The 25,011-nt window shown below is 39.8% G+C and overlaps 1 long non-coding RNA gene across 1 annotated transcript; it reads left to right on the top strand.

The window, feature by feature from the left end:
* The first annotated feature begins 9,965 nt into the window (after window positions 1-9,965).
* On the top strand, window positions 9,966-12,557 carry LOC105354319. The gene is made up of 5 exons (XR_908964.2): window positions 9,966-10,715; window positions 10,803-10,990; window positions 11,472-11,515; window positions 12,024-12,107; window positions 12,178-12,557. It is a non-coding gene; the product is annotated as an uncharacterized LOC105354319 (long non-coding RNA).
* The last annotated feature ends 12,454 nt before the right edge of the window (window positions 12,558-25,011 follow it).

Genomic DNA, 25,011 nt, shown 5'->3' with positions numbered 1-25,011 from the left:
TAAAATGATGTGATTATTTGAAAGCACTTTAGGGGTGAAGCTCATCCGTGTTTCATGACCTGTGAATCTTCCTGGACGTTTGGGGTCAGGGATTTAGAGTCTGAAAAAAGCAAATCATGACCATTTTTGTTCAGGCGCAGCAAAAAAAAGTCTTGCCTTTGGTGTGAAGATCGCAGGACAGCCGGAAAACCAAGCTTGCAGATAAGTGACTGCCTCTCTCCACAACCATCTGGCTCAAATGTTGGCGATAATGTGATCACAAAGGATTTCACTTGTTATTGGATTATCTGCAGGTCGCCACATCACATTCATTTTTTTTATTTTGTTGTTGATTACGCAACAGCTTCTAAATCCTAGCATCTGATATGCAAAGGAGAAATTAAAATGTGTCAGCGTGTGAGCAAACACATTTACCGACGTCCTGCATAGCTGTAAGAGGCAGATGTTTCAGAAACATTTTATTTGTCAGCTTCGTGTTGATGCTCTGTGGCCTAAACTGTGACCTCAGAGTCAAGAACATGTCGGTGCTTTTGTTTTGGTGGTTGCATAAAGGTCAAGGTAGGATGAAGGCAGGATTACTGGGATTATCGGGGCTATCGCTCTGAGGGTCGGAGGTTTTCTTATGTTTCCCCTGCTGTTGTCAACGCCAGCATAAAAAGCAGTCATCACAGCTGCTGTACTAATCCACATCTGCACATGTTATCAGAGGGATGTCTAGAAAATTCCACTGGAGTGGTTCAGACCAGAAGATCCTAGAAAAATCACAACAGAACAGTTTTTAAACTTCTGTGAAAATCTGTAATGGGATCTGCAGCTCGTTCTTCCTCACTAAGACACATTCCTTTGGAGAAAGTTGAACGTTTCCCTTCATAAAAAAAAAAAAAAAAAAAAAAAGATTCATACTTTTGTAAACTGCAAGGATAAAACAGAGAAAAGTTGAGACGATTTAAAAACAAACAATTTTGGAGGCACACCGTTGTAGAGATCCATTTTTGAACAGCGTGTTATGATCAACTCAAGTGTTTTTATGGTGGTTTTTGTTTTAATTCTTTAGATCAACAACAAATGTTTTTGGCTGATGTGCAAGTGGAGCCTTAAAGCTGGTAATTCACAGTGAGATCATTCAAAAGAGTTTGGGTTAAAGCTCAAAAGTACAGACTTAGAGAACAAGTTTTGTTTGCAATTTCTGCTGTTAAAGAGACTTTAGGAGGAAACAAAGAGATGCAGGTCTGATGCTTGGTCATAGTGCAGATGAAAGTGTCTGAATGTAAAAAAATAATCCCCGGGGAGGTGTTCAGTGTGTAAGGGTTAATGGGCGACGAAGTGTCAGAAGTGTCGGCCAATCAGAATCGAATACTCGATGGGCGTGCATCAAAAAGTGATATACCACAGTGATAACCGCACACCGAAAAAAGAAGTTCCGGTCACATAGCACACATGTTCTGTATCACTGCGCCGGCTTCTTTAAAACAAACTTTTGCTTCATCATCTGGACACAGACAAGAGGGAATTAAACCTTACTTAACGCACGCCATGGAAGGAAGCTTGAACCGTCCCAAAGCGGAGGGCGGTTAACCATGGTCACTTAGAAAATAAATATTCAACCAATTTTAGTACTGTAATCAGTTCAATTCAAGTGCTACGGTAACCTACGGTGTTTAGACCAGCACAATGAAATAGAGCATTTGGGAAATGTGACCGGAACTTCATTATTTTGTTATGGTGTATCACTGTCCACTATCACTTTTTATTCCACACCCAGCAGCCAATCAGAGCCTAGCATTCCCCCGGACCATTGTAAAAACTAAACCCGAATGCACGGTTTCAGTTTGGATCTTTCTCATGTCTCTGAAAGTCTCCAAATATGCTTTGTGGTCCACAACTGTGCTTCCTTCAAACCTCTTCCTGTCTGGCCATGAATGAACTGAGCAGACTGCAAAGGAAGTCTGCGCAGCTGCTGCTTCCTCACTGCAGATGTGAGGCTCCCAGCTGCAGTTGGATGCCGGTTTCCTCTCTGAATCCTCGCATATCTTCACGATTGCTTTGCTTCAAAGCCGTCAGAAATTCAGTAAATAATCTGCTACTGGAGGTGGCGGTGCACAGCTGTCTGCAGACGCTCCCGCCTGACACATTCTCAGCCGGACTCGCAGACATCTTGTTTGCGTCGAGCTTTCTTTGGCAGAATTCTTGTGGTTTCAGATTTTGCAGCAACACGTCGTTTTCTCTGCTGCTGGCGTTTTTTTCCAAATCTCTCTGAGAAACCACATCTGGACCGGCGTGCCACATCTTCCTGACCTACCTCCGTCCCACCCCCACCCCCACCCCTCTCCCCTGAAGGGACGGAGGGGAATGAGTTCATTCTCCGACCACGAGACAATACCTCATCCTTCTTCTGCAGCTTTCCATCTGAATCATAGCCTCAGAAGAGGCAGAAAACATCTCCATCGGGCTTCGCCTTCTTGCTCCGGCCAAAACAAACAGCCACGGCTGACTCGTGAGCAGGAATTAGCAAACGTGTGGCCCTGGTTCCCTTCTCACAGGTTTGCAGTGAACTGCTGCCAGGTGACCCGCGCAGTTGGTCCAACTGAGAGTACAGTTCAAATAACGGAACTCATCACTGAATGGGTGAATAACAGATCATGTGGCCAGACTTGTGAATGGGCCTGAAGTGAGTCAGACCTGTGCATTCAGAATCAGGAAAACCCAGTTTTAAATCAACGTCCTGATCTGGGGTCACAGAGGAAGGTTCTTGCGGTTGTAGGTGGTTTCCATCAGCTGTAGGTTTGTACACTGAGGGATTTAGTGACAGACGCTACACAAAGATTCCACTATAAACATGTCATAACCTGGTGAACAGAGTTTAAAGGTATTACGCTGATTTTTTCCAGCTTTTTAGACAAAACTGTTCGAAAGTTCATTGTTTTAAGGTTTCAAGCTGCAAATGCTTTGACAACATTTCTGTTTTCTTTTGGCTTTTCTGTCCTCCATGAGCTCATTCATCACCTGAGTGTTCATTTGTCGTACCATGTGATCGACATTACACTTAGCCACATGATGCATCATAACCATGGACTGTCTATTAAAACTGGACTGAGTGACCCCTCCCCCTTGCGTCCCCACGGACTCCAAGAAGCCAAAATCCCATAGACTTCTACTTTATCATGTTCTTGCTAATCACAATTTTTTATTTTATTTTGTTTTGTTATTTTAATTTTCGTTTGATAGATTTTGTGTTGCCCGCTTTAGGGGTGTTGCCTTCCAACAAGCTCACTCCTGATTGGTGAGAGTGGTAACCATGGAAACAATGATTCAGAGTAACGCGAACCAACCACTGCTCAGGGTACTGACAACATCTGGATCCAGTCTTCAAAGAAATGGTGACTGAATCGACTTCTTTTAGCTGGAGTAGAAAGTAAATGATTTTCTATGCGCGACGTCGGTCCAGTTCTCAGATACAGTCATATCAGAGGGACTGTGAGGGTCCAGTTTTTTTGTATCACACATCTCATTCTGGAAAAAAGACGAGCTAAAATAGTCTGTGTTCCTTAAATTGGCCTGATTGTAGTGTGATATTGTGCTGTGAAGTGACCTTCTACTAGACTTTTAAACTTTCTGTCTTACTGTATGTTGCACCACTTTATAACCAGTCAGATCTGATTTTGACTGAACAAAAAGGGAAGTTCAGCTTGAAAATGAGAAGAAAATCTTCACAACAATCCCCAATAATTAAGCAAAGACAACGATTGGAAAATCTTTGCATTTCGATTATTTTCCACTTCAAAGTTTCCCTTCAGTCCTGAAGATCGGTGGGGAGTTTCAGGCTGGGGCGTTCAGAGGAACCAGCCCGTCTGCACTTTCGGCAGCATGGGAAGGAGAGACGAGGTTACACGGTGAGTTCTGTTGGGTTTTCCAGTTTGACGTCGGCGCCTTTTTTCACTTCCCCTTCGCCATGAGAAAAATAAAAAACACTGCAGACAAAGGATTTACCAATCAGTTGGGTTAGTGTCACTTTGAGACCATGTCTTATGTCTGCAGTGGACAAATCAGGGAAGGATATATACTATGACTCAAAAGATCCGCTCAATATTTGAGTTTTCCGTTTACAATCTACTCATAATGAACTAAAACAGCTTAAGGAAGGGCTCCAAAATGATTAAAACACAAAATCAAAATGAATTTAGTCCATCTTCAAAGCTCCCACCAAATGTAAATCTACAGTTTACATGTTGATCAGACTGAAAAATAGGATCAGAAGGTTTATGAGAATTTTCAGGCAGCATATCAAATAGTCTTTTCTGTGTTTAGCTCATAAATGGCCATGCCATACACAAAACTTTGTTTAGAAGTGCAAAACATTTACCTGAAATCTAAGAAATGCAATCATTTCAGGAAAAACACACATTTCAAATGTGTTCTTAAATGTTTCAACATCTCAGCAGACTGTAGGTCAATAAAAATTTTTTAAAAAAAGATGCATTCCAATAACTATGTACTATAGTAAAAAAGTATTTTTTATGAAATTAGATTTAACTGTTACATGGATGTAGTTCACTTTGAGGATGGACTGGTGAAATATGCTATAAGTTATAATATTTCAGGTTTTTGAAATAGTGATAGTATGTTTTGTGCAAATCAACTGATGTGTCTGAAATGATGCCATTCTGACAAGATTTGACACATTTTTGTGTTAGATTTCAAAGTAAAAGTCAAAGTGCAAGTGCTTTGAGCACCAAGAAAAAAGCGCAGATAAATCAAATCAATTATTATTATTATTATTATTATTATTATTATTATCATTGAAAGCAGGTTCCTCCATCAAAAACTAGATAATGAAAAGAACGTGTGCTTTCATCACTGTCAGCTTGATTTAAAAAGCCGGATCTTTGTCTGGAGGCTGCTCCTTTACTCACAAATCAGACTGACCTGAGTTGACCCGCAGTGATCCACGGCTGGAGCTTAGAAAAAAGCCATTTCCACTCCCCAAACAATACGAGGCATGACAAAAAACGAGCGGCAGGGGGGGACTTGAAGGGGGCACTGAGTGAGGAGGACATAGAAAGGAAGACAAATGAGGCTGGAAGATCCAACATTCTTCTATTTGGATGGATTTGGTCTCCAAAAGAGGCTCCGAACTGCGGCATAGAGCAGGTGGGATTATGGGTCGTGACCGCTTTGATGTTGACCCTACATGAAGTCAGCTGACTCTGTAACCAATTGGCTCGTTAAGACTGATCATTTCAGCACAAAGGCGTCCAGAGCAGAAACGCTCTGATAAATGCTGCTTTCACTGATGCTTCTGAGTGTTTATAACTTCCACTGCGGCTTCTGCCTCGATGTTTTTGTCAGGAGGAGAGTATTAACTATGATTACTAGCTGGAATGGCTTGGATTAGAGGGGCTTGTTAGTACATGAAAACAGCCAAAACAACAGTGTAAGTCATTTTATCCTTTTGCAAAAACAGCTTTTGTGGCTGACAATACATTTTTGTTTTTATAAAGATGATGCAATTTTGACACAATGGTAAAAATAAACTTTCAGCCATTTTGAGGAATTCTCCTGCATTAACGACAGGGGTATTAAATAAATTCAATTTCTATTCAATTTCATTTATATAGCTCAATATTACAGCACAGTTCTCTCAACGTGCTTCATTAATTGTTATAGGATATGTTATAGGATACAATAACTGATTGCTAAACTAAACCAAACTAAACTGGACAAAAACGAGTTTAGAAGATGGATGGAATTTTATGAGAAAAAAATCATATATTTATTATTCTAAAGCTCATAATTTTACAAGGATAAATATGTAATTTCATGAAAATACAGTTGTACATTCACAAAAAAAGTTCAGAAAAGACAGATTCAGCAGATTTCTCCCTATTTTCTGCAACATAAAACAGTTAATGTTTAATTGTCTTTGTTGAAACGTATCAAAAGCTATAAATGACATTTTATTTTCCAAACAGCATGACTTTTTCATGTAAAACTACGTTTTAAAGCACAAGACTTTATTCTGATAAATTGTTGACTTTTTTCTCAAAATCTAAATCTTTATTCTCATATATTTATTTATTTTATTTTATGGAGGCCCTAATGATCTGTTGAATGAACTAGATTTAACCTTAAAGTTAAATAATTGAAATTAATGGTAAAATCCTACTTTGTTGCCCCCCTTGTGTGTCTGTTGCATAAGGGGAGGATCTTGTTTGTGGAAAACGTGGAATATAAAGAAAACAAGTATAAATATGTTTATTTTATTCATGTTAGATCCTTTAATAAATTTTGTTTGTTCATAATTTTCACATCTCCGACATGGGTCCCAGAATTTAATCTCTAGTTATTCATGTCATCAAAGTAAACTTTAAACCCCATCAGTGCCTCAGTACTTTCCCCACCCTGGGTTGCATATATTCTAGAGATTATTCTGCTCTCTGACTTAACAAACTGTAGTTCTAGTTTCATGAGAGCAAACAATTCACAGTCGGTCTCGTTACCCAACTATTAGTGGATTTTGAACTATTATATTTAAGTTACCGTAAATAAACTCATGTCAAAATGTGAGATGTTGTTAGACTGATAAAGGTGGATATGAGAACCAGATTTTAAATTGTAGGTTACACCATCAATTGTTTTGTTTTATATTGTATATTCAAGAGGTTAGAAGGAAACACTGAACGGATGCTTTACACAAAGTCGTTTTAAGTTTCGATATTTCGTCAAGGGATTTCAGGTAAAGCTTCTACGTCAAACCGTGATAAGTTTAGTTCATCCGTCCTGTTTCTTCAGAAGCCTCTGTAAAACACAATTTGTTAAAAAAATATCCCTGCAGTGAGTGGAAGAGGTGTCTTCTGAAATAATGGTGAACGGAGGGGAAGAGTTTGACATTTGAGACCTAAGATTTCCTGTCAAGAGCCGGTCAGTTTCTTTGAACAATGACTGTTGAGTTTCCTCCAAGCCACAGCTTGTTTTCGGTTATCACACCTTCAAGATGGAGGCGCCAACGAAGCAGCAGCAGCAACAAGCCCCCCCCCCAGAAGGTGTCCATTTACAACACTCTAAGCACGGGTTTCAGGAAAATAAAACTCCTAAAAACAAGTTTTTTCTGTCAAAGTTGAAGGGGATGAACCAAAGCGATCCTTTAAAAAAAAAAAAAAAAAAACATCTGGAAAAAAAGTAAACATCTGCAAAAAAAGTAAACATTTTACTTTTGGAATGCATCTTTGGGAGATTATCTGACAACCTTTCAAAGGGTTCTTTCAATGCAAAATAATGAACAACATGCCTTCAGTACCAGTACTGCCCATTCTGGTCTTCAAGACCCTCTATCCATTGGTTATCTTAGTTTTTTTAGTTTGCCTGGATCTGGTGAATCCATCTACAGACTAAACACACCTGATCCAGTCAGCAAGTGACGCAGGAAGAATTTCCATCGTCATTCACGCTGGAATGAACCACACCAGAATTCACCTGCAGTTAACTGAGGACTTCATTACAGGTGAACTTTCCCAGCTGCCAATCAAAGTGGACTCTGTGACCAAAAATACCTGTAGGCAGTACCAAATGTGGACCAATCACCACCTTCTAATTAAATTAACAATAGCGCCTTTTATTATTTTAGTAACACTTGAATTGCTGTATTCATTTATTTATTTAGCATACTGTTTGTGCATAACCTACATGCTTATATTCTGTATATAGAGTAGAGTTTTTTGCACTATGGTGACGGTTGGTATCTCATTGTACATGTGGACAGTGACCATAAGGTTTTCTGATTCTGAAACCTTAAGGTTACAGAAAACAAAAACAAAAAAAACAAAAACTACTTATTTCCCTTAAAAATCTTGTTTTGTCATGGCCGGTTAGTCTACAGTTTCCTTTTTTTTGTGCATTTAGGAACTCCCCCCCACACACTTTTTGTTTTTTTAAAGGCTGTTTGTATTTGGACTCAATATCACTGGGATGAATTCCTGTGTGGTTTCATGATCTCAGGGGTAATTTGGTTCACAGAGATGGAGCCAGTTGTAATGCACTCATCAATTTTGCAGGAGCCTGCCATGCAGTGCATCTGTAAAATGTCTCCAGACATGTACGTTAGCATCCTCATTCAAAAGCTCCATGAATAAGCCAAACGGAAAGCACGCAAAGATGCTTGTGGCCATTTAAGACGCACTGCTTTAGATCAACTCTGCATGAACTCGTTTCATGGTGACAGGTAATGCAATAGCATCGTTTTATTTTTGTTTTGTTTTTTTTATTTCCATAGATGACTGAAAAGCCTGAAAGCAGCCAGAGCAAATCTGTTATTTGCAGCGATGCACGCGAGCAGATTGCAGCGAGAGAAGAGAGGAAGGCTGAGATGAATAACCAGAACGGTGTGTGGTAGCAGATGGAGACGAAAGCAGAGTGATTTAGAGACGGCGAGGAAGATGAGGAGACATGAGGAGCAAGCGTGCAGATGAGTGTATTAGAAAACCACTCAGCCGCTTCAGACAGCTTGTAAAAACAGACCACAGATCCCCACAGCAAGGTTCACCTCGGGTTACGGCTGCTGCACTCATCCATACAGCTGATTATAGGACGACAGAACAGGAGCCACGGCAGACTTTCCTAAAGTTTGAAGGTAGCTGCTTCAGTCTAATTTGTCAGAAACACAGCAAAAAACTGACTGTAGAAAGACTCCTGTGTCAAGAAAAAAATGTCTTATTTTCTGTCAAAGAAAAATGTTCTCATCAAAAATATTTTTAACAGCTAAATAATCTTAGTTTAAGAGAACATCTTAGTGGATAGAATTTCCATTCTATTCGATCCATTTTGAAAGCGTTTCCGGTGTTCTTTTCTTTATAATTATGATGACTGTTAACAACCCAGCCCACCATCCCCCGCCTGTTGCTGAGAGCTCTCTGTTTACATCTACTCTCACACTAGCTTACAGCCCCTCACATCCCCATCTTAAAATTAAACGTGCAAAAAAAAAGCAAAAGTAGAGCTATTAGGTTTTGAGACAGATTCATGCTCAGACGAGGAAAACACAGATCTAGTCATCTACAAGTGGATGCATCAGAATGGAGCGGAGCAGAAAGCTTGAGACCTGCCCATTGTGTTTTTTACATAACAAATATTGTCTCTTTTTCAAACTGCATTTTTTTTCATCTGCTCCTGATTCACAAATATTGGAATACAAGATGTCACTAATGAACAAGGCAAGAAATGATCAACAACAAAAAAGATCACTTCTGCATAGGTGCTATACATAATTTAGTGTAAATGTTTTGAATAAAACTGTAAATAGAAATGCGCACATCATCAGGTGTTGTAAAAAAAAAAAAAGGGGCGGAATCATACAAGATTTCTCTTCAACCCACCCCTTTTCAAGCACACCGTCTCGTTCTGTCGATTTGAAACTCTTGTTTATTTTCATTTGTGTTTGAAATAAAGAAAATTGAAGGTGATTTAAAAATGTATAAATCCAAAAGCAAAGCACAGACAAAGTCAACACAATGTGAAAAATATCTTAAAAAGCAGACGAAGCGCCACGAAATTACATAAAATTTTCCACAGATTTGCTCCCAGGCGAATCACAATTATGTGTCGTTAACTCTCATGTCTGTTTGAAACCATCAATTTTAAAGATTAAAACCTTTTTAAAAACTTCACCTTAAAATGTGAATAAAAACTATATTATGGGGGGGGGGGGGGGGGGGTTGCCATTCCTATGTATTGTAAACAACAGGGAGTTTGGACCACTAAGGGTTAATCTTGCAAAGAAACTTTCCTCAGAAATCGGAGATTCATCTGCTTTCTTGGCTGCAGGTAGAAGAAAGTCTGCAGCCACAGAGTTTACCTGTTTGTTCACACCACTCGCAACCTCAATTGTTTACTTCCGCCAGCAAAACAACACAACCAGAGGTGACGAGAAGGCTTTTTTTTTTCTCTTTTCTTTCGCAGTTTTATCTGCCGACATGTGGTTTACTTTCACTGCTGCACACAACTGGAGGCAAGGCAAGCTGCATAAGCTTGACATCAGGAAGCTCCTGAAGCATCAGCTGAACAACTGAGAAAGATGTAGACTCTACAGAGGAAAGCTGAAGTTAACTTACATTTGTTCTATCCGGTTTCCATCCTTTGTCTGTTTTCACCTCAACATTGCAAAAGTACCTGTAGAACACAGCTCCCCAATACTGTTCAAGATCCACCACCCTGCCTGGTTTCCAGCTCTCCCAGCTGATTACCTGGATCAGGTGTGTTCAATCATTCAGAACGAGGAGACACCTGAGTCAGCTCCCAGCAGTGATCAGAGAACTGTAAAACATTCAGGGCCAGGATTGGGCAGCCCTGCTTTAGAAGAGCAAACATGGGTGATGCTTATCAGATGTAGTCAATGTTGTGTTTAAAGTTGTACTGCACTGCAGGTGATGCTCAAGCTTAGTTCCTCTTGTTTGGTGTCCGTTTGCATCGCAACGCTGACCGACTCCCAGCAGAATCTTTCTGTTGGGCAAACAAGCGCAGGTGGCAGTGATCCGGGCATAAATATTTCAGGAGTGTAGCTTTTAGCGGGGCTTTGAAAGGTGGTTTTCTTTGCTAAAGAGGAGTGGGGAATAAGGGGAAGTAGACCGCAGCACAACTCCAGGATACAGCTGTAGGAAACCATCCAGCTGCTCCATACATTATTGAAGACGTCAATGTCCTGTTTGTCCCGCCTCGGCAGTTAGAAAGTGAGAAAACTGCTCAGTGTAGATTGGGCTAGAGTTATGTAAGAGTGCTGTTCTGGACTTGTTAATGGTTGGTTATTTTATCTGCAGAGGAAAAAGCCTGCAGCACCAATGCAACATTGGGCTCGGTGCATCTGTGGTGATCCTTGTAGCAGTGGTTCCCAACCTTTTTCGAATCGGTTTAATGCCAGACGGCATGTTCTCGGACCGACCTGTAAGACACTGAAGTGGACGTCTGGCGTTTGGTTTTGGCTTCCAGTTTTTTTTACTTTTTGAGGGTAAAGTTTATCTTCATCGTCTGTAAAACACCTGTTTAAACTTCATTTGTTCACAGGATTTTGTGTAGTAACCATTAAAATGTGATCTAGATTTTCTCTTAACTGCCGAAATGGAAGCCAAATAGTCGGACACCAAATGGGTAGATTTTAAAAAAAAAAAGGTCACTAAAACTAGTATTTTTCTAATACAATATAATAAAGAATCCAATGTTTGAGCAACTTTATCAGCACCATCTCTCGACAGTCGGTTGCTATGTATTGCGCACTATTATCATGGTCTGTGGGAACAATTGTTGCAATAAATCCACAGTTTTCGTTTAATGCATCTTTTATTTTTGAAAGGCTCTTCTTCTGTTTCCTTTCTGGATCTTTACTGCATAAACTTTCCAAATACGTTTGTTTTTATGTTAACTTTCCTAGCTTGGAGGTTTCAATTTAGTGGCCGGCTTAGATGCTTTAAGAAGGTTTTTTATTTCCATAGATGCATGGACCGGCCTGCGGGTTAGGGATTCATTTTTGACCAAGGTAAGTGCAGTCAGTGTGATAATTAGCTGCAGGTTCCCCCTTTTTGTATCATTATGACTGGAAAAGCAACCGTCAATGAGGTTAAGCATTTCAATTCGCTTTAGCGTTGTTCCCTTTCCTGCAACAGCTCATCAGATTGCTTTAAGGAGACTTTTGGTTGATCAGTGTTTCAGAACATTTTTGAAAAAGGATAAAAAGAAACCAAATTTTAAAAAAGGGCTAAGATTGACCGCACTGTACTTTTTGCACAACTACTATGGAAAGGTTAATGTGCATTTTTTTTATAGTGTACTTTAGGATGTAAATACAAAACGTTTGCTTTATATTTAAGTTTTTTGTGAAAATTTTAATAGCAATCAACATATTTAAATATTTATACTGATGTTTTTCTGTGCTTTTTTATTGTTTGTAAAAAAAATAATAATAAAAAAAAAAGTTTTTTTCTTGACTTTCTTCCAAAACCTAAAGATTAATAACTTTTTATTCTTTTTTTCCTTCAAAAACCTAGAGTTGCAAGAAGAATCACTTCTGAAGCTTTATTCTTTTTGTTTGTAAAAATGCTGTCTCCAAAAGCAATGAGAATCATTTTCAGGTAAGTTGAGGTCAGACGTTTTAAAATGTATGAAGCATCACATTCATCTGAGTGTTATTTACATTTATAGAACTGAAACACCCAGAAGAGCCTGCAACAGGAAATCAGGTTTCTCTAAATTCTTACCTAGGTTTCCTGTTTACTTCAGAGTGAAGAAGCCGAGTCCTTGAAGAGAGCGGACTGAAACCCAACTGCTCGCGTGCACATCGCACCATGAGTGTATGTGCACGGAATAGTAGCTAACTGTAAAGCCACGACGCTCTGGCTTCCAGACTGAAGCACATCAGTTCGCAGTCAGTCTCTGCTCACTCCACTGTAAAAGGACTGTTTCCACCTCTGTGTTTGGCTTTAAAGCCACAGAAAAAAATCATTGAACTTCTATGAATTTTTGTATGTTTGGGATCAAGCATGTGCGATCTTCTTTGATAAAAAATGCTTAAATTCTTTGAACTTTTGTTTTTTTTGTGCCCCGCCTCTTTTCACAGTTGTAGATGACTTTAATCCACCTTTATTTACAGAGTTTTGTCTTAGCCATTGACTGTCTATCAGAACTTGACTGAGTGACCCCTCCCCCCTGGCGCTCCAAACAGGAAGTACCCGCTGGCTCCAAGAAGCCAAAATCCCGTAGACTTCTATAGAGAAATAAACAGCTGTTACTTAGTCATTCTATTGGTCAGAAAAACCCTTCTTGCTCTGATACCTTTTTCTGTTAACATGTTCTTGATTATCCTAATTTTCCTTCATAATGTTTCCTGTGGAGGAAGTTAATTAAGTTATTAACTGGCCAATCAGATGCCTCAATAAAACCAGGTAGAGCCTGCTGGCAAGATTGACAGATTTCCCGTACCTCACTGTCAAATGGTAGGGATGTGGCCTTCCAACAAGCCCACTCCTTATTGGTGAGAGTGGTTGCTATAGAACTGCTGACTCAGACCAACTCGAACCAATCACTGCTGAATCCAAAATGGCGGCATCCTCATCGCAAAAAACAAAAAAAAGAGGATCGAATTGACTTCATTTTGCTGAGAATATAGGTATCACATTTTCTGTAAGTTACGCCACACTCACTCACTCCAGAGCTTATGTACAGCCAATAGGCTTGACCATTAGGACAGTTCTGCAATGCATTATGGGATCTGTAGAATGAATAATGTTCGTACAAGCAGGACTTTTATGGGTAAGGTGAACCTCCCCCCTGTGCCTCAGCATTAGCCCAAAGGGCTCCAGTGACCCCGAACAGAACCAAGCAGGTATAGAAAAAGAAAGCTTCAACTTTGATGATACATACATATTGATATTGAGGACATTTCACTAATCTGGAGTTTTTTTTAACATTTTTGACAACAAGCCAAATCTTTCTTCATTCTGTCAACAACCCACAGTTGTGGGAGTTTTATTGTTTAGACTAAATAATGCTCCCAAATATGGTGGTAGAAAATTCAGCTGAAATTTACCTTATCCCTTGTGCTATCCTAGGCACTTTAACATTGGGAGTTGGGTCATCTAGACCCACTAGACAGTGCACTGAACCTTTTTTCTTCAATGATTTGTGATCTTCACTGATGTCCATGGATTACATGACATCTTTCCACCTTTATCCACCTTTGTCATGGTAGGGAGAACACGTCAATGGAAGGGTGGGGTCACCTAAGATAGCACAAGGGTTAAATATGTGCAAAAACACAAAAACAAAAGTATTTCAGGCACAGCTGGATGATGAGTAAATCTCTTACAGTAAACGAGGGGCCTTATCAGAAAGCCTCAGCAGTGATTCAAGGGGATTCTGGTCAGACCTGAGTCTGAACTGTGTTTATCGGCTCAGTTAGTTCTGGGAAAGACTGAGGAGGGTCAGCTGCCATGAGTGAGTAACAGTGTGTGTGTGTCGTTCCGTTGGTGAAAGTGAAGGAACTGTGTTTCTCCCTCGCTGAAGTTCAGATCAGCTGGAGTTTTGATGATGGTGGTGCAGGAAAGGAAAAAAAACACACAAAAACCAGGCATGAGTGTGGACTGATCCACACTGCCCCGGAGATGCTGCACTTCCCTGGAAAGAATGTGACTTGTGGCATTGCGCCAGGCTTTTGTGAAAACAACGTTTTTCACGAATCTCAAATGCAGCTGGTTTGTTCAAAGTAGCATTCAACCAAAGTTAGAATTCAATCATAAGTGTCTGACATTAACAAATGAGTCATGAAGTTGGATTGTGAGGTGGAGTTGAACTGTAATCCTGTGAAAAGGCTTCTGAGGCTCATTGGTGCTGCCTGGTGAAAGTCTCAGAGGCTGCAGGAATGCACTGACATAGTTGTTCAGCTCTCTGTCAGAGCTGGGGAGTCGGACATCCTCTGATGAGCTAATCTCCACGGAGTCCTCCCTGAGCACTCTCGCTGCATTCCCGTATGTTTTTGCTGATATGTGAACTCAGTGAGGTGATGGCTTTGGCTCGGAAAGCCTGAAAGCTGTTGTTGGAAGGTTTCAAATGATGACGCCATGGCGTGGTTTAGCTCTCTGAGAAGGAGGACAGCCGTCTCTCTGCTGCTCCAGTCTCACTTTGGTCTTCATGGCTCGACCCGATCGATCAGAGCAAACATGTGTCACGTCCCAACAAATGTAGACATTCTTCTGTGACACAACAGGGCCTTCGCCTTCTGTTCAATGTTGCAGTTTGTCAAATGACCACTAGGGCCTGTTAGCAAACGGCAATTTTTGGCTCCATTTTAAGTCCGACTTTAGAACAGAAATAAACGTACATTTTATTCAATTCATTACAACGAAAAGAAGTCAGATTTTTTTATATATCAGCTGTTGGGTGAACACGTAAATTAACTTCTTTTTTTTTTCTTCAGAAAATGGGTGTAGCTAACTCTAATCGTTCTTCATTTCTACTTTTTTATGGGACAAGGTAAATGGTAAAGGGCGTATAAACTTATATACCACTTTACAGTCACAGTCCCATTCACCCAGTCACACACTGGTGGCAGCTCCGCTGTTGATCACTGGCGCCACCCTCCCACACTTTGACACATGGGTGTGCAAGGTGGGAATCGAACCTGTGATCGTACGATTATGGATCGACCGCCCTACCGCTGCACCACGGCCGCACCCAATTGTGACATCATTCATCCTGTGCTTTGAGGAAAATGGCAATCGCCGTGAAAAACCGTTTGAATCAATCTAAAGTACTCAATTAAAAGATATTTTCTTTTCCATACAATGCAAATGAAAACAACCTGCAAGCATTGAGAGATTTCAAAATGGACGTGTGACATGAATGTTGAAACATATTTGTTAATGTGTGCATTATTTAGAGACATGATCATACCTCCTAATGATGCATTAAAAAGTGCTGCATCATACTGTTATTATGAAACCTTTATTGTAAACAGTAAATCTAAGAAAAATTAACCAAGAAAACAAAAAAATTTTTGCTGAAGAAGTGTGACTTACAATTTTACTTTTAAATACAAGTAATTGCCCTTACAGGGAGAAACGCACTGGTTTCCACCCGTTTGAAGGATGTAGACCGCTAGGTGAACCCGCAGAGCAAAAATGTGCATGTGCATTTTTTCTATGGTTTTGCTGTATGTAACAGGTCGTAGTGAACACTTCTACAACACTTAAGGCTAAGGTTGAAGTAGATGTGGCCCAAATCCAGCGGACTGCACAGGAAGCCCAATAGTGCTTGACAACCAGAAGCTGCATTTCCAACACACAAATGCACAAAACTTTTTCAAAATTCTAGAAATGTCGAAAAGACACGTTTTTGTAAGGGTAGTCAAGATCCAGGTGAGAGTCGAGGCAGGCAGCACGCAAACAGAGTCAGGGTCAGAAGACAGAAGATTAGGTCCAATGAGGTCATAATTATGCGAATAAACCAAAAACTACCCACGTGATAAGTCATTCAAAAACATGGCGATGGATGTGAACAATACTTTGCTTTATAACAGATACATTCAATTTCCTGCCACGGCAATAGCGCTCATCATCGTCCTATCCAGGCGGTGGAGCGGCTACGGATGAAATGAAGCCATTTTGGGAAATGGTGGCTGGGGATTTTACAGAGGAGGTGTGAATCCAACAATTCCACATGACACGCCCAACTTTTGTTGAGATGTGATGCTGTGGGCCCCCTGGTGGCGCCCGCTGTGCAGCCAGTTCCTACAAAGAAGTGCATCGTCATCGCTATCTGACTCATTTAATTCAAAAAGTGTTTCGATTGCAGTTTTGCAAAAAAAAAAAAAGCCAATTTTGATGCGCCTCAAAAACCACCTCCTCCAAGGGGAAAAAAATGTTTTTCAATAAATGCGAGTTTTTTTCAAAATTGTGGTTTTTCCATTAGGCCCATGTATTATCGCAAATCCAATTTGCACAATTTCATAGTCTATGAAAACGCAGCTTGAGTGTAGTTTGTGTGGTCATCTCACAGGCATCACACGCACACCGCGTACATGCAGCGGTCAGTAAGGAACCTCATTGATGACCTCACTAATTATAGGTGCGTGCAAATCACATTAGGCTTGCAAATACTTCACGACACAATTCCCAAATGCATGACAACGGTACATCTATTTTTCTTGACATTCCTTTAGGTGGTTGCGTGAGCCTCAAGGAAACTGCAAGACACACCTGTGCTCTGCCTGAGATGCAGCCGCTCCTCTCTAGGACCGTCCACAGGCCCATGCAACCCAGAAGTAGCATCACCCGTACGGATTTATGTGACTGTGGCTTTAGTTCTACTGTTTCTGTTGATTATAATGTAAATTGAACTTCTTTCAAGTAATATTGTATGTGGATTTGTTCACGGGGTTAGAAGAGGAAGAAGTGACTTTACTGAGCAGAAGTAGTAAAGCAAATAACTGGCTTTTGTCTCAAATTGGGGGTCCTCTGCTTTGTTTTGAAGTTCTGAGGCATAATTAACGATATTGACAGCAGTGTTTGGAGAGGGGCCTTTGAATTTGACACACACAGCAGCTCTGTGGACATACGGGGGCCTCAGGGTCTGCAACACTTTTCCAGGAAAGAGCAGCGACTTCCTCCGCCAGGGTGCACAGACCAGAGAAACTGAGATGCAAGATGCCCCGCCCCTACACTCAGCTGCTCGTGCACAAACATCAGTGCATGCGCAGAGGGGCATCCACACATGTCACTCACGGGCTTCTGTTAAGGGCGTGCTGGTTTCTATGGAAGTGTGGGGCTGAGATAAGGGGGCTTCCACGGAACAAGTGGGAGGTCGGGTGCATGGCGGCTTACAGACAAAGGGAGGGAAAGAGCCTGGAGGTGGGGGGAGGAGGACCTGGATGTAAACAAATCCATCCATTCATAGTGGATGAGTGGCTGTGCTGCTTTGTTTCTGTGGAAACATTTTTTCTGTTTGCTGAGCACATAAAGATGAGTCACAAAGATGAGTCCAAACACAGAAGCAGCACTCAGCCTTCCTCACGGTTTGTTTGACCTGCTCCACCGCCGCGGCTCATTGTCATTGTTTACAACCACATGGTTAAGGTAATTTGCATAATAATAAACACACCGGTTTTTGAATGGATCGGCTGTAAGGGTAGTTGATAAAGTAGATAGAGATATCTGTTACTGGATTTGACATTATGGGGGTTTTTTTATCTTTATTTTTGCAGAATCAGACACAACTCTGTGCCTTAACAGGAACACTCAGAAGAAAAACGGCAGTAAATGCCGTATATTAAATAAAGCACATTTTCTACCTGGATTAAAGGTCAAGAGCTGTACAGTCACAATCCCATTAATTTATTTACAAATTCACACAATGTTGCCATAGCTCTGCTGCCATGCATGTCTTAATCAGACCACCAGAAGCAGTTCAGTCCACTGTCTTGCCCAAGGACACTTCAACACAGGACAGGAGCCAAAGCTGCTCTACCTCTGTACAACAGCCGCTCCTAAATTAATAATTACATAGAAAGATTGTTAAAAAAAATAATTAGAATCTGGCCACATTAGAATGAATTGAAACAAAATAGTATATTTTACTTTATTTTGATGTTTTTTGGATTCTGTATTCAGCTTGGGACAAACTTAATCGTATTATTCTGGGTTTTTAAAGTTAATTTGACACTGTGGACATGCGCCGCTACCTTTTAACTAACATCTACACCTGATAGTAACGATAATAAACCTCTAGCAGCTTGTTGCTTTTGTGATTCTACCCCCTCCTACTTCTTAATCCTCCTCTAACTTCTTTGACACCTTTTTTTTGCTATTTCTCCCATTTCTTTTGTACCTTTATCCACCATCTCTGGCATTCCACTCGTTCCTTCTATCTTCTTTTTTTACCTCCGGTCCAACACTAAATGTATAGAAATATAATTGAAATAATTAAAATAGTTTCAAATACAAAAAGAGGTTTGTACAAATACACACCTTGTGTGCCAAAAGATTCGTAACTCCCTATTGTGACAGAAAAATCTATCCAACACAAGAGGCCTTCAGCTCTTATCTGTTTGCACTCTGGCTGGACATGATAAGTTAAAAATAAATAAATAGATAAACAAATAGCCAATTTGACATTTTTCCCCCCATTTTGGCCAATGGAAATACATTTTTTCAGTATATATATATATATATATATATATATATATATATATATATATATATATATATATATATATATCTTATATATGTATCAATATGTATCAATTATCAACATATGTCAATATATATAACAGTAAAAAAACAGGTTCATCTTTACAGCTAAAACAATTAAAAAAATTACAAAATTTTGTATGTAATTATACACTCTTAAGTCAACATCAGCCTGTTATATCTGATGCAGATTTAACAAAAAACTTAAATCAACAATATATTTGGTTTTGTTACTTTGAAAGAACTGAAACAGGAGAAAGTTATGTTAAATCCTGTTTAAACATTTATACATCATAAACTGGATTTGAAATAGGCAATGTCCACCCCAAGGCTTGATCTAAGGACCAATCAGTTTTTGTCTTTAAATCAAAGGTTTTACATTTTTATGCCATGATATTTGATTAATTATATATTTAAATGCAAGGTAAGACAGGCGCTGCTTTAACATTAACAAATGTTGCTGAATAGACAAACAATGATGAAAACTGGTGGAAAAAATTTGAAGAAAAAAATAGTTTTTAATTATTGAATTGACTTTTTAAAATAAGCTAATACAACACAAATAATGTCACAAACCACCAGAACATATTTATTGTCAGTGATTTGTGAGCTGCTTTATTGACCATGTTTCACTAAAACCTACATTACATTTTGAGGAGATATTATGGGCTGCTATTTTTCTAGGCTTCCACTGCTTATAAATGCAAGCAAATGTTGAATTTCCAATAAAATAAACATAATATGCAAATAAAATGCAAATGTTGCACGACTTCCCTCGCAAAATTTAGGTTAAAATATCATGTTTTATATCTCAAATTTCATGGAAAATGTTCCTTTCAAATTGAAATGTTTCTGTCTCAGAGGATCAACTTCAAACCTGCAATAGAAAACTCAAAAACGACTCCTGGACCTTTAATTTCAGCTGTCCAGTCCGACATTCTTCACACAGGGTTTTAGGCCAAGTATAGGCAGGTGTAGTCAGGGTTTAAATTTAGAAGGAAGGCTAAACGTTTTCCTAAAGTCTGAGTTTGAACTGCTGGAATTACAGTTCTTGGTTAGAAATTGGCATTGGAAACACTTTGGATTCCCAAAAAGGATGCTGTGGACTTATACGTCCTGAAAATGTTAGACATGACATTTTTTGTCAGACGTTTTTGTAGCCCCCAGGTTTTATGTCCTTTAATGTTTCGCCATTTATATCCTTGATATGAGCTCATGTGGAACTTCCAGGAGCGTTGGACAGATGGCCAAAACAATAAAACCAAGATGCTGGTTATAAAACACAACAATTAACCTTTCAGCTGCAATTTATTACACAAGTAATTTGCAAAAATATTGTTTGCTCTTGAAGATCAACACTTTCATATTCCATATCTACCTGAATCCATTTTAGTTTGGCTCTCTATACTACTAAAAAGAAATGCCCAGTGCAGCTTAAAAATGTCTTCAATTTGCACAAAATACTTGAAATCCATTGATCATATTTGAATTCATCAGCCAAGTTAATAGTCTGCATTTATAACAAACCCTGCTCGCTATATTTAGCATTTAGAGTTCCATTCAAACCTGCAGCTGTGATGCTACGTATGCACACTCTGATCACTGAACTGCTAAAAACAATTGTTGGACTTAAAAAGCACTTAAAAAAGCAATAAGAAAAAAAACTAGAAGGAGCTGCATTTCCAGAAGAAAATGCAGGCTTGAAAGCCATATTGCTGAATGAAAATGAAACTTAAAGGGTAATAAAAGGCACAAAAAAGTAAGAAAGAAAGAAAGAAAGATTTACAATCCTTTAATAAATCACATTAAAATAAAGACACACTGTACATTAATAAAAATGAAAACCTAAAGGGTAGCCCCCATTGCGAAGCAAAACAGTATGTATGCCAGTAATCCATCCAAATTGGAACACAATGTTATCATCCTACCCAATAGTACACAGAACTCCCTCCAGAGCCCACATACCTTTAAACTTCTGAAGGTCATCGATCAACTTAATATAAGCCAATTCAACATTCACACGAGAGAAAGAAATCATAACAGGAACACCCACACAACCAGCAGAGAGTAACGGATTTTTCCTTGTTAACCAAATTGCGAATTTAGCTTAATAATATAATATATATATATATATATATATATATATATATATATATATATATATATATATATATATATGTTTCCTTCGGACCGTATACTTAGGACCATAAACGAACAATGTGAAGGAAAGCACCTCCGCAAGCCTGAGACACCAGTTTTCCAAGACTGTAAACAAACCTGTCACACTGTATCCCCAAATGGGCCAGAGTTTCAGATGCCCCACAGAATTCACACTTGTCTGATTGAGTTAGAACAAAGTGTGCTTTGTATCTGTTTGTAGCTATGGCACCATGTACAATTCCTCATTGGAGATCAGCTGTGCGTTTTTCAACAGGCAACTTGTACAGGGACCGCCAGTGTCCTTTTGGAGTGTAGCCTGTTCCAATAACCTAAGTCCACTTGGAGGCATCCATGTCTTTCAACTACATTTTTTCGGTTTTTGTTCATGTTTTTATCTTTTTTCTTTTTTTAACTGCTTCAGTGTCTCCTGAAGAGGCTGAAGAAGTTGGTATAGATGGAGGTCTGATGAACAATCGGATCGTGCAGAAGCAGAAAGATGTGGGTGTGCTGTACACTGGAGATCCCACAACGTGTTTGACAGCTGCTAACTTCAGGTCCTCCTGAAAAACCGACAGTTTTGCTCCTTTAAGCACAAAGGCATTCCATAATGACTAATGAGTATTTAAGCTATGGCATTAATCATGGAACTGCATATATAAACTTGAATCAAAACGTGCCACACCCGCTGTCTTTGTGCAAAAACCGTTTCTTCACAAACTCCTCCCACGCACTGATAACCAAACACACCCGGTTCAGCGATCCCCTCACATGACTTGTATGCTTTGCTTCACGTGGCTGTATGCAATGGATTTATTGTTGAACTATGGTCTGCCATCACACTTTACTCCGTGACTCATAAAGGGAAAAATGTGTGTGAGCGCGGCTGTTGTTGTCTTCACACCCGTGGCTGCTTGTGAGTCACATCCTCTCCGATTTACTATCTTTAAACGAGTGCACGAGTGTTGTGGAGTTTCTCTCTGTCAGGTGAAATCCCCAGCAGATGCAGTGTGTCTTAGTTTCCCTCAGAGTGCTGGGTTTTGTTCTAATATTCCACTCCTGTGTTTCTGGTCTGTCTGCTGTCCCCTCCTACAGTCCTATTTACAGATGTGGGAATAAAGCAGAGTTTCATTTTCCCCGTAAGAATCTTTACATTCTGCAGGTGCTTCAGTGCGCTGCTTTTGAATTGACTGTTTGCTTTCAATACCCGTTTATTTGGAAAGGTTAAATGGGCCTTGGAAAACATGAAACAGCTTCAAATTGGCACACGTTGTCATCAGTTTCAAATAAATCATTGCACATCTGAACCATTTTCTACTTGTGTGATAGTACTACTCAACACAGGCTAGAGGGGAAGATACAGTGTTTTAGTGCAACTGGGAGTGATGCTTTAGTCACAACTGCTATAATGGGTGGATACGGGCTGTCTGCAGGTGAAAAATGGGCAAACCTGTAAACCAGGTGGCCCACGTGAAATATCAAGGTCGTAGACCGCTCAGCAAGCCCGGAGAGTGAAATATCTGTTTTTTCTACAGGATTGCTGCAAGCGACAGGTTGTAACTTAAGCAACACATAAATAAGTTAGGGGGAATTAGGTGACACAGACGTGTGTTGTACAGATTTTTTTTTCAACCACCCCCTCCCAAATCCTGAGCGCTACGCAATGGGGCGCTGCTGCTGTTCACGTGATCAGTGATACATGAGGAAATTAGGCAATCAAAGCAAAGTTTGTGTGAACATCACGTAGACTCCTCGCATTTGCACGCAGTCAGTAGGAGGCCAGTGCAACAGCATGACGCGTACGTCATAAGTGTGTGAAACTTACACTATCCTTACAAATAAGTCATGGTACATTTATCACATGCACGACACTGGTACGTTCCATTGTCATGAAGACCCTTGAGGTGGCCGCACAAGATGCAAGACATGTGCTCCCTTTAAATGTGGCCGCTTGTCTCTGCGATCCTCCACGGGCCCGGACAACCGGAAAACCTACAGCACTCCTACGGGTCGACCCCCTGTACAGGTTATTGTCAATGTGGCCTGAGTGAACTAACAATAAACGCCTCTGGCTTTGGATATCTTCAATCTAAAACAATGTATTGTGGAAAAGGCATGGTACTTCCATCCGTGTTTACCAACTCTGTAGATACAAATGTCCACAATTGTAAAAACAAAAACTAAAAAAGGAAGAAGCAACTTCTTTTCCACGACCTACTTCATTGTTGAACAAAGGGAAACTAACTTCACAGAAATCCCCATTGAGAAGTCACATGCAGTTCCCCTTCCCACCAAATTTAGTTACTTCCTTAACTAGTGAGCTGCAGATCATCTGCTCCAAACCTAAAAGCCACAATGGGTTCCACATGTTTTACTTCCAGGGGATTCGCTGAAAACTTTTTAGGTGACGGTAAAATATGATTTTCTAGTCCTTTTGATGGGCTTATGAGAGGAATTACCCTCAAATGGGGCCAAAATGAAAACTGCATTTGCATTTGTGGTAAAACCTCTCTAAAATATGGATTTTCCATCTTCAGAGTTGGATGGTAGGCAGGAGGTAGTCATTGTGTTTCCACTTGACTCAGATAAAAAAATTTAAATATTTGTCTATTCATCATTGTTCAGTGGGTGTGACAAACCTGTCATTCTACGTTTCGTGTTGATTGTCTGCTGGAGGTTTTGCATGAAAAAAGGAAGCGTAGATTCTGCCGGTTCTCCAGTTAAATTCATTGTGCCATAACACAAAGCATGTGGTTCTCATCACAACATTTAATAAGAATGTGCAGTGCATAGCAGGCGACCGATCAACTTTAGTACAGAACTCAAACATGTTTTTGGGTGTGATTTCATGGTAAATTCAGGTTCTTATTATGGTTACCTGGAGGATGATAAGTGCCATTGTTGGTGCATCAATGATTTAAAAAAAGGATGAACTGTCCTCTCTGGATAGGGAGAAATAATTTCTGATCAAAAAAAACTACCAGATGTAACAGAGGATTGAAGCTTTTGTAGATCTGGAATCTGCTGATGCAACAGCTGTCATGCATTTGCACAGACTGACATCAGATCGCTTTCTGTGACCCAAATGAGACCTACATAAAGTTTGGATTCTACTACTACTACTACTACTTAGTGGTCGACAGATTCATAAAATTTGCCCTGGACATTTTGACTGTCTCTGCAAACGGGTGTATGGTAAAGTATTCCAATTCCAGTCTTAACCATAAACCAAGAACACAATCTTCTACGTTGGAGACAGGACTATTTGGTTTCAATTAATCAGAAACTGCAGGAAACCAGTTTAAACCCCTTGGTTTGCATTACCACTTCCTTTTGTTGTAATGTTCCAAAAGGTGAAAGGCTTCTAAGTATGAGGCCAGCCAGGCGCCGTTCTGTCTTTTTGGTGCTCCCACTGCTTTGGACCAACTTACAAATACTCTGATGTCAAAGACGGCTTGAAAGGCAGTGCCGTGTTCATGTTTTTTTTCATAACATATTCTGTCCTACGTATTCGGAATTTGCGGATCCTGCGTATTTGAGGATGTCTCTGGTCCCTAACCCCCGCAAATACGAGGGAAATACTGTATTCTATCCAACTACTCCGTCCTGCTACTACTCTCTAGGAATAAGGAGGGGATATGCTTCTGAGGAGTACATAGTGGAACTGTATCCCTTAGATTTAGATTCAGATTTATTTATTTTTTTCATCCTTCCATTTCATCTAAAATCCACTGCAAAGGAAAATTACTTTGCCCAAAACATAACAAAACAGTGTGCACACATGCTAAGCAAAGGAAAGTCCAAGGCAGGTCAAAACATGTTGGTTAGGCAAATGCAATCCAAATAAAAAACAATAAATACATTGTATGTATGTATGTATGTATAACAATGGTGAGGCAAAAACAAAGGCAAGTAAAGAGAACCATGTGAGACTGCGGATAGGTGTAAAACAATACAAGTGAACATGAGCCAAAGAAAACATAAAAATCATATTTAGAGATTCAATCCTTGCAGTTGAGCCTTCAAAGGAAATTAAGGAGTGGTAAATATACTCACGCAAATTTCAGGTAATACTTTTTACTTTTTTTAAGTTTAGTCAGCCCAAAGTGGTCTTTTGGCACTGCCATTATTTTTAAGG

This window comes from Oryzias latipes, chromosome 7 (assembly GCF_002234675.1).
Source record: "Oryzias latipes chromosome 7, ASM223467v1".
Classification (NCBI taxonomy): domain Eukaryota; kingdom Metazoa; phylum Chordata; class Actinopteri; order Beloniformes; family Adrianichthyidae; genus Oryzias; species Oryzias latipes.
The sequence above is the reverse complement of the archived record's forward strand: the minus strand, read 5'-3'. Positions and strand labels throughout refer to the sequence as shown.